Source organism: Homalodisca vitripennis, chromosome 3, assembly GCF_021130785.1.
Source record: "Homalodisca vitripennis isolate AUS2020 chromosome 3, UT_GWSS_2.1, whole genome shotgun sequence".
Classification (NCBI taxonomy): Eukaryota; Metazoa; Arthropoda; class Insecta; order Hemiptera; family Cicadellidae; genus Homalodisca; species Homalodisca vitripennis.
This window is the reverse complement of record NC_060209.1, coordinates 117,261,627-117,272,290: the sequence shown is the minus strand read 5'-3', so window position 1 is coordinate 117,272,290 and position 10,664 is coordinate 117,261,627. Positions and strand designations below refer to the sequence as shown.

The following is a 10,664-nucleotide window of genomic DNA, read 5'->3' as shown; positions in this document are numbered from 1 at the left end:
GTAACTTTCTCAATATGGTTTGAGAAGTTCAGATTACGGTCAAAAACAACACCAAGATAATTAACAGTGGCTGACGGACTAAACTCGGTATCCCCTATGATAATATTCAAACATTCATTATCCAACTGGTTTCTGATTGCAAAATCAACTAGCTTGGTCTTTGCTGTATTAATACATAAAGAGTTTTCCTCCAGCCACTGAAATAATGAGCTCCCGTCTATGAAAATTTGATTCTCCAGCTGTGGTTTACTCTTACTGGAGACTACGAGGGATGTGTCATCAGCAAATAAGTACAAGTGAGAGTCCGAAATACACCCGGCTATGTCATTTACAAAGAGGAGAAAAAATACAGGACCAAGGACCGATCCCTGGGGCACCCCGGTTCTGACAATTAGTTCTCGAGAAAGTTTTTTTTTTAGCAGTCCGTCAGCATCCATATAGGGAATCTCAACCATCTGTTTTCGACCAGTCACATAAGAATGAACACTCATTCTACACTCAGACAGAACAACCTTAGGACCAAGAAAGAGATAGGCCGTAAACAACTGTCAATCCATCCCATCCCCTCAAACTATGCCATTCTGTACTTTGTAGGCTTTATAGGGTGCTGCCTAGCCAGGTTGTCATGATGTTGAGGCATGACCGTGACTCAACTTGCCTCATGTGGTAGATGCATTATGTCTTTCAGTGTTAAATCTGTGTTGTCTCATTATTTGCTGAAGTGCTTCTTCTAAATTGGCACTAACTTTCAAGAACACATTTAGGACTTTTAGATCATTTCTTGTTGTTAACTTTGATTTAAGTGCATTCATCACCATGAGTTTGAATTGTTTACTTTTTCTATGCTTAATCTTATGTTTTAGGATTTGACATCCGAGAAAGGAGCAGGTACCAGATCTTGATATTTAGTTTTTATGTTGTAACATAAAATAGCAAATATCTGTAATAATGTTATTCTTTTAAGAAATTATTGTCAAATGTTTGCATAACAAACATATACCATGTGTAAATGTTCAATATAGCCGATTTCATATTAAAATTCATTATTTATTTGCTTCAAAACAGGCTGATTAGACTATATTAGTTTTTGTGCAAGCAGAGTATTCTTAGATATTGGAACCAAGTTTGGAACGCTCCAACTGTATATATTAGCCTTTCTTTCTATGGAATATATTATATATATATATATATATATAATAGTACTGCCATATATTACACATTTTTGGAATGGACAGAATTTACGGCATATATTTTAAACATGTGGGAGCAATTTGGATTTATGGATAAATCTAAAATTTATAATTGTTTAGAGAAAACATAATCAATGATCCATGCAGCTTTTATTGCTTTCATTTCATTTTATTACTTTTGGTTTTTCTCCAATATTTTTTAAATTTTTTTTATAAGCAGTTAACATTATTATTTTTTTTAATACAACCTAATCTTCTCAATAAACTGGAGGAAAATAAATCCAAGTTACAAGAAGTTATATTTATACAAATTTATTCATTCAACTTATATAATTCACAAAGCTAACATATACTAACATTTTTTGATAAAAATCTGTTCTCTAATATATTTACAATAATAATAAATATGTATGTAGCAAAGCAATAATTTATAAACCATTCTGCTCATTGAGTTGTATAACCATTAACATTGAAAATACTGTTGAAAAACAACTACTTACAACAAAAAATACATATATATTTAAACTAGCTCTAACTATAATTTACATTAATCAACAAATGATATTAATATTTACAATACATTAACAATATTATCCACATAAGAGCACTTATTTTAATTGGCAATAAACTTTTAAGACAAATATTGATAATTTAAAATTTAATTCTTAAAGCTTTAAATAGTTTCAATTAGAATATTTTAACATGTTTGAAAGAAAATTAACTTAACTTAAAAATGTAGATGAAATGATTATAACAAACCAAAATATAATAACGCCATATTCAAGAAGTACCAAGGCAAAATGGCAATAACAAATCATTTTTCTCATCTCAAGAAATTTAGTGGAAAGTATTTGAACTTAAATAGTAGAAGCGAACAAAACCAAAAGACATTTCATTCACCAATGAGGAATTCATTTCAACACCAAGGGGAAAATTTGATTTCGATCAAATATACAAAGCAGCAAACTAGCACAGATTGAAGAAGAAACAAAGAAAGTTTCTGGGATACAACCACCTTAGGGAAATTGCCTGTCTCCTCTACCAACAGAATTAACAACTGAAAGGATTTTTAACATTATCAAATGCTGAATAATGTGATGTTTTCAATTATTCCTCTAGGTAAATTGTGATGTACGTGACAAACACTGAAAAACAGTGATGAAGAGTTGTTCATTATAAATATCTCAACATTGTATTAACAGTACTTGTTGTTGTTTATGTGCATTAGTTATTATTTTGAGGTAAACATATTGTGTTTACTGATCTATCTTTATTAATTAGGTTATAATGAGTGGACAAGAGTGTGTTATGGTACATGTGGTTCTACTAATATATTGCACATTATAGTAAAGTGATTTGTTAATAATGGCATAGTCTAGTGAAATCTACATCTAATATTACTTTCATTAGGCAGTTAGATGTTCATAATCATATTTTATGACTATAACAAATTAAAGATAATATCATAAATCTGTAACAGCTACTACCAAGTCACAAATATTTTTGACAAGTCAGATGACTCGAGAGAATATTAGCTGACTTGGACATCAGTGACATGGAATAGAATAGTGGAGTAGAGGCCATCTTTTCATCATGTAGTAATGTTAAATATTATTCTAAACATTGATAATGACAGTTATTTATCTCTGTGCCTTCCTCCTGAACCAAGGTGCTTAGATCATTGAATTCCAAGAGATAGCCTTCAGGCATATCAATGAGGCATGTAAGACTTGGCTAGTGAGGAGGACTATAACATGGTATCAGCCCCTCAGAGTGGGTGTTCAATTCAATGTGGGTATTCCCGAGCTGGATCTGAATGTGGAGTTTACAGTCAGAAATCCTTGAGATTGTCCTAACGAGCAGAAACCAAATGAGTACTTCAAACTGTTTCTGTCCGAGTTTCTCAGTATCATCGCTTGAAAGACAAATATTATTCAGCAAAGATCATTGAGCAATAGTGGTAAGTGTGGTGTCTCGGCACAACATCACACTTATTTCGAACAAGTCAAAGAAGCTCTGTATTGTCAAGTCAAAAACTTACTCTTTCCCATCATATCACAAACTACGAGTAAAATTATTCACAGTACTGAGCAGTACATTCCTAAAGATCTTTTTGAAAAGCATTATAAATTAAAACTCAAAAAACCTGTGATAAACGCACAAACTATCACAAACTACGAGTAAAATTATTCACAGTACTGAGCAGTACATTCCTAAAGATCTTTTTGAAAAGCATTATAAATTAAAACTCAAAAAACCTGTGATAAACGCTGACTGATCCAATGTTTGATGTCATATAGCCTGTTTGTTTACCATAGACAAGGCGAGAAAAGGTCTTTGTACTTGGTTTCAAAGAGAAACTTAGTAGGAAATTCGTGTACCTAATGTCCGTGGTATTCGAAGCTGCACAGAAAAATGTTCTAAACTCCCATGATCTTGAACAAGTACAAGAGATTTGTGGGGAAGGAGTTAAAAGGAATATGTCTCTCTACCACCTGCCCTCCACTAGACCAACCAAGACATATTGAAAAAAATATTAAACTTGTTTGATATCTGTGTGTAACACACCAATGTAAGCAGCTATGCAACAAGGGGTAAGTTAACTGGTCAAATAATATGGTGTTTGGTTGGTGAAACAGAACCAACCACAACTACCTCTCGAACTTCACACAATTTGTGGTGTCTCGGCACAACATCACACTTATTTCGAACAAGTCAAAGAAGCTCTGTATTGTGCGCTGCAAGATGGCTTCAAATAGTGTCCGAGATGTAACTGTGGGTTGCAAAAAGAACATTTCAGATTGGAGCCCAATTATAGGGTCTTTAGAATGTGAAAGAAACATATAAAGGGCAAGAAGATCCAGATTAGACTTTCTTTTCTCCTGCTAGTAATTTCAAAAGTGTTATTTGGTGATACTAAGTTAATCAAAATTTCGTGTGAAATTTCTGAGCAATATATTTGATAGTTATAAATTTTATTTTTTCATTTCATTTTAACTTTATAGTTTTACATACATACTACTAAAGGCCTTTCACCGGAACACTTCATCAACCCTAAGGACATCCTTAAGTTGACACTATATAAAAACCAGGTAACAATTATCTCAAATGCGCTCGTTGTAGGCCATATTTTGTTATCTAAATTTTACTATATAATAAACCTCTATAGTACTTTTATGTTTTAGTGTTTTATGAATTAAAAAAAGTACATTTCCTAGTTAACAAATTCATAATTATCACATATTATTTGTAGTGTATTTACAAGAAATTTTTTAATACAATAATTTTTTTAATAGAAACAATTTGGTACATTTTAGAATTTGGTTATTCTACAAATTTAGAACATTTTTTGTGATTTGACTATCTTGAAATTTCTTTTTTATTACTTATTTGTCATTCCTAGACACACTTCTTACAATTAGTTTGCATGAGTTTGATAAAAAATGTATTTAAATATTGAAGAGTTAATATATCATAATGTTCTCTAGTTTATTGTGAGCAAAATAAAACAATACCCAGCAGGGATCACTTCTGGCTGGTTTATACCTACCAGTTGAACCCACCACTGGGCACAGCAAAAACCGATGTGCCACTTCAATCTGGGCAACCTTATGGATGTCCAGTAGCGGCACATCACTAACCGCAAATGTTGAGATTCTGGGATTCATGGGCAATTCGATAGGTCTAGCCTACTGTGGAGGATGGCTGTTGGAGTTGATGGGGTTTGTTCCCTTACCTCAGAGGCTCTTGTTAACCTCAACAAGGGTGTGCCACCCCCTGCCTACTTTGACTGGAGAGGCTGGTTCACAGCTGGCCTCCCTTCTTCCGGGATGACTTTGAGATGTAGTGCCCTAATTCTTCCTCATGGATCTCGATAGGAGGCGGCCCCTACTCCCTAACCTTACCCATCCTGAATATCCTATCACTCCGGAAGCAGCGCAAAGGTCCTTACAGGACTAAGTGCAATTTATAAGCTTCTTGTCCTAAGAGAACAAAAAAAAAAAAAAAAAAAATAAAATAAAACATTATTTTATAAAATATTGTATAACCTGCCCAAAAATAGCCTTTCACTAAAGAGAATTTAAATTATTTTTGTCTAAATCTCTATATAGCCTTATAATGGAAATTATATATCAAAACATGATTACATCATCTGACATACCTAGTGTTGGGAGTCAAACTTTTAGGAAATGTTTATAACAGTTCCATTGAGGAATACATTACAATTTTAGCAGTTATTGAACAAAGTTTTGCAGCTCTCATCTAGATTTTGTACAGAAAACTTACTACTTTCATTAATAAATTAAATGTGTTATTTAATTTGGAATACCCTAAAGCACAAGAAAATGCTAGCAACTCACATTGAATTACATACTCTAGTAATGGCTCAGCAATGCAACCCTTACCATATGTATACATGCACCAACATGTGCATAGCACTTTTAAAAAATGTGTGGATCTGAATATTTAAAATATTTATTCTAGTAGCTTAGTGTATTTTTGAAGTCAATATAATACTTGTTCTTCATGAAAAAATATTACTATTATTATTATTATTATTTATTACTGATAAACCTAGTTCTGATCTCTGAAATTGTATTTTATAAACTAACTATAACTAAAGTAATAAGTATGATTGTACACAATTTAATATCAATTATAAATGTCTAAATGAAGTAACTGAGTTGCATCAAAGCTTGACTTGTTACTCATCTTGGTTCTTTGCTTCAAATCAGTTTTCAACCTTCAAACTTAATTGTCTACGAATAATAATTATAAAAAGTCAAACAGAAAAGCAATTCATCAAATTTATTGCCTTATTCCTTAGGCACAAATTCTGCAGTAAAGTTCCATTTATTTTATTTGACAATTTTGTCCTCTTGAATGAGGCAATTGATATCTGACTCGCACAGGAAAGAAATTACTGGTGTTTTCATGCCCGACATACAATTTTCTTATCCATTACTTATTTTGCTCACAATAAAAAGCTTTTTTTGGACTAAATTTGAAAGACTGGTTTTGAAGAAGTCATATATCAGACCAACTTACCCAGCAGGGATCACTTCTGGCTGGTTTATACCTTCCAGTTAAACCAACCACTGGGCAAAGCAAAAACCGATGTGTCACTTATATCTGGGCAACCTTATGGATGTCCGGGAGCGGCACATCACTAACCACAAATGTCGAGATTCTGGGGTGCAAGGGTAATTCAATAGGTCTAGTCTACTGCGAGAGATGACTGTTGGAGTTGGCGGGGTTCGTTCCCTAAGTATCAGAGGTTCTTGCTAGCCTCAACAAGGGCATGCCACCCCTTGCCTACTTTGACTGGAGGGGTTGGTTCAGGCTGGCCTCCCCCTCTTCCGGGAGGACATAACTTTGAAATTAGTGCCCTAATTCTTCCTCATGGATCTCGATAGGAGGCGGCCCCTACCCTTACCCATCCTGAATATCCTGTCACTCCAGAAGCAGCACTAAGGTTCTTATAGGACTAAGTAAAAAAAAAGAACATACATATTATGTATACATATTCATTAAATTTGTTTGAATGGTAATAGCCTAATTTCATTTCAATAAATATATGGCAGATTTGGCCAAGTACAAAATAATTAAATAGTAAAAAGAAGGGTTCTGTGGTGTAGTGGTAGCGCACTCACTTGACAAGTGAGAGATCCGGGTTTGTGTGCTGGTGGAGCAAGTACTTTTTGTGATTCAATGTTTATTAAAATTATATATACTAGCAATTACCTGTGGCTTCGTGTGCATTTTTGTAGGTTTTGCACCTGTATGAGCATGTTTGGTTCCAGTGAATTATATTTCCGTCGCCAATGTTGAGTTTGCTTTGTTGCCACAATCAAGAAAATACATTAAAAGTTTATAATTATAACAATTAAATTTACTTTGTTCTTAGTACGTTTTGTTCTATAGTTAATTTTGTTTTGTTTTCCCGATGAAGAAAATATATATCACAGATCAGAGAAGCCTACTTCTGTCAAAAGAAGACTAAGATGGGTTTTATATAAGTCTTTTAAATTTATAGTAAAAGGTTTTTAACATTTAGAGTTGGAATTGGTACATTAGTTCAAAAGTACTGTCCAGCAAAATTTCATCTAGCATATTTCATGTCGACTGCTTCAAAAGAAGACTTTGGAGTGAAATTCTGACCATTTTATGTTTTAGGACATTTTCTAAGGTAGATTAGTACTTACCTAATCACTGAAATATAAAACTGTTAAAATTTATGGCTACTCTTAGACAATTTATTCATTATAAATGTAAACAAACTGAAAATAATGAACAATATTTACACAGAACAGTGATTGCATCTGACAGGCTCATTCAATTACTATTACAGCTGCTCTTCTCTCACCAAAATATGTGTGGTAACCTGTAACTCAGTGAAAAATGAAGCCAGTTTGATTCTTCTGGATGACATAAATAGCTGGACCGGTACAAATTCCTTGTTTACAAACAAGATGAAAAACATATCCTCAGTAATCTGGGTTTCAATATGTCTACAACCCATGAATACCAGGGGAAACAATTAAGCCATGGAGCAGTTGTGCGAATATCTAGGACCAATGAAAGCATATATAACTCTATACCACACTGCACAGTTGCTGTATTGAGACATACCCAGTAACTCGTCTACTATTTCGCTGTGGTGGATGATACTGTAAGTGGATAAGACTAATGAACATATGCAAGAGTCAAGACCCGGAAGATCACTTTCAACATCCATCTGAAGTAAAGGGTCTGTCACTACCACAGGAAAACCAAATGGCAAAAAGCCATTATCAAGAATCGACAATGGGACAGAACCCACCAAACCATTTATAACTTGGGTCTACGAGGAAAACAGACAAACCAGCCAACACTCCTTTAATACTGACAACTACAACACGATGTGGAGCCCACGAGTTATGTAAAAAAAAAGAACTCTGCTGTCTACCCAGCAATGGTGAGAAAATTGAAGCAAATAAGCACAAAAGTTGTAGCCAAAGTGGCTTATCATGCACTCCTGGAATCTTACATTCGGTACGGTAATCTGGGGTGCCACCTCTGCTGCTAACCTGAACAGAGTACCTACTATACAGAAAGTAGCAGTAAGATCCTTAGCTGAACTGGAGTGGTGAGAAAGCTGCAGAGAAGCTTTTAAGCAGCTAAAAATTAAGACCATCATCGCTATCTAAATCAAAGAAATGATACTCTTGGTTGACAAAATTGGTCTCCCCAGATAAATCAGAAACCAAGGGCACAACACAAGTAATTCCTCAAGAATCCCTCTACCAAGACACAGGACAGCTTTGGCTGTGCTGCAATAAGGTTATTGTACTGTTTATTTACATAGTTCAGTTAACTTCTGTACTAAAATTTTCCACCAAATGTAAATGTTCAAAGTACAAAAATTAATGAAAAATTATATATATATATATATATATATATATATATATATATATATATATATATATAGTATATATATAAATAAAAGTTTGCTTATTTAAACGCATATGTGACAGATACGGCCAAATACAAAATAATTGAATAGGAAAAAGTGAGAGCTCTGTGGTGTAATGGTAGCACATTCACCCGGCAAGTGAGAGATCCGGGTTCGAGCCCCGGCGGAGCGAGTACTTTTTGCGATTCAATGTTTATTGAAATTATATATAGCCTATATATATATATATATATATATATATATATATATATATATATATATAGAGTGAGTGACAGTATTGTTTTGGAAAGGACGGATTGATGTGTGTGTGCATAACACTAGACCACAGGTTGTCTCGATGCACAATTAAAGATTACCTAATAGTTCTATATGGAAGTAGTTTAATCATACTTCTTACACATTAGATCTGTGGCACCTGTGTCACAGAAATTATGAGATAATGACAAATTAAGGAAGTTTCAAAGCATGATATAGCTCAAACGTTTTAGAATTCTATAACAAGGATAGTAAAAACTCACTCCATATGTTTAAGTGCCTTCATGTTGGAAGCCCTTACCAAACAGCCGTTTGACACAAACACAAATGGGAACATCTTATGTTAAGTTGACCTACTGCCTTATTAGTCTGAGCTTGCTCAGGTTATATTTGTGTTGTTGTATGTATGTTTTGCTAATTCTACTGCCTGGACATGAAAAATTAACACTTACTAAAAGTTGTTAGTGAAGAGTTGGTTTTACCTAGCGAGGGTGATGTAGAATTGTAAAGTGAGTCAAATTTGTTTGGCGAGTACATTGATGGGAAAACTGAATTAAGATGTTAGTCAGGCCATTACTTTGTTGTTTTGTTTCATTAAATCTTTCTCAATAAGGACATACAAAATAACTATACTATATTAATAATATAAGTGATTGTTATTCAAATGATTTAAATGACGACCAGTCTGGTGGTGAAAATATGTGTATATTAATATTATGAGTCAGGCATTTCAAGTTTAGCTATATCATATGGTTGATAGCTCAAGTGAGGTAAAAGACACAACTCAAGATCCAAATTATATAAAATCAGATGATGAAAATATGCCTACAGTTAATTGTGAGTCAGGCGTTTCCCAGTTTAGCTATATCATATGTTGATAGGTCAAGTGAGGCAGAAGACACAACTCAAGATCCAAATTATATAAAATCAGCTGATGAAAATATGCCTAAAGTTAATTATGAGTCAGGCGTTTCAAGTTTAGCTACATCGTATGTTGATAGCTCAATTTTGATTTTGACAAAGATAGTACTGGTTAGATTTACCAGCACATGTGTTACCACTCCATTTTTTTAAACTTTGTGATGATGAAATAATGCACAGGATCTACCAATCTATTATGGTATTATGATGAATCAATGATCTTGTTCACATGCAAAAGGTTTAAGATTAGAAAACTTCCAAGACGTAACTGTAAAGGAACTGGACACATTCTCGGGCTTTGTTTACTAGGAGGTCAAGTAGGAACACTTATGATGCTGGTTACATCATGTTCATGCTGGTTACATGGATTTGGTTTACTTCCTTCAGTTATTTTCTTATAAGATGAGTAAATACAACTACTGATGTGTTTGACGGATAATTCTTAACACATTGACCAGAATAAATCCATTGTTGAACAAACTGCTTAAGAATTTTCAAACTTTCTACACACCAGGTGAATTGTTGTCACTAGATAAAAGCCTGTTGCTGTTTAGAAACAGACTATATCCGAGTTTACATCAAGAACAAAAAAATCAAAATATGGCATTCAGTTTATGAACTGTGCTCTGCTATGCTTTAACCATTACAATTTACCAAGGACTTGATAGTAAAAGTGGATCGAAAACAGGGAGTTTTGTTCTATAAGTATTGCAACCATACTTGTACATAGGACACCATATTTATATGTAAAACTACTATAGACTATTGGCAATCTGAAAGCTGTGACAACTACACAACTTGAATAAAGTGAGGATGGATGGGACGTGAAGATGTTTATGTTT

The 10,664-nt window shown here is 33.7% G+C and overlaps 1 long non-coding RNA gene across 1 annotated transcript; it reads right to left on the bottom strand.

The window, feature by feature from the left end:
* Positions 1–1,486: 1,486 nt before the first annotated feature.
* Positions 1,487–4,812, bottom strand: LOC124357384. The gene is made up of 2 exons (XR_006921938.1): positions 3,449–4,812; positions 1,487–3,336 (listed from the first exon to the last, which is right to left on the bottom strand). It is a non-coding gene; the product is annotated as an uncharacterized LOC124357384 (long non-coding RNA).
* Positions 4,813–10,664: the final 5,852 nt, after the last annotated feature.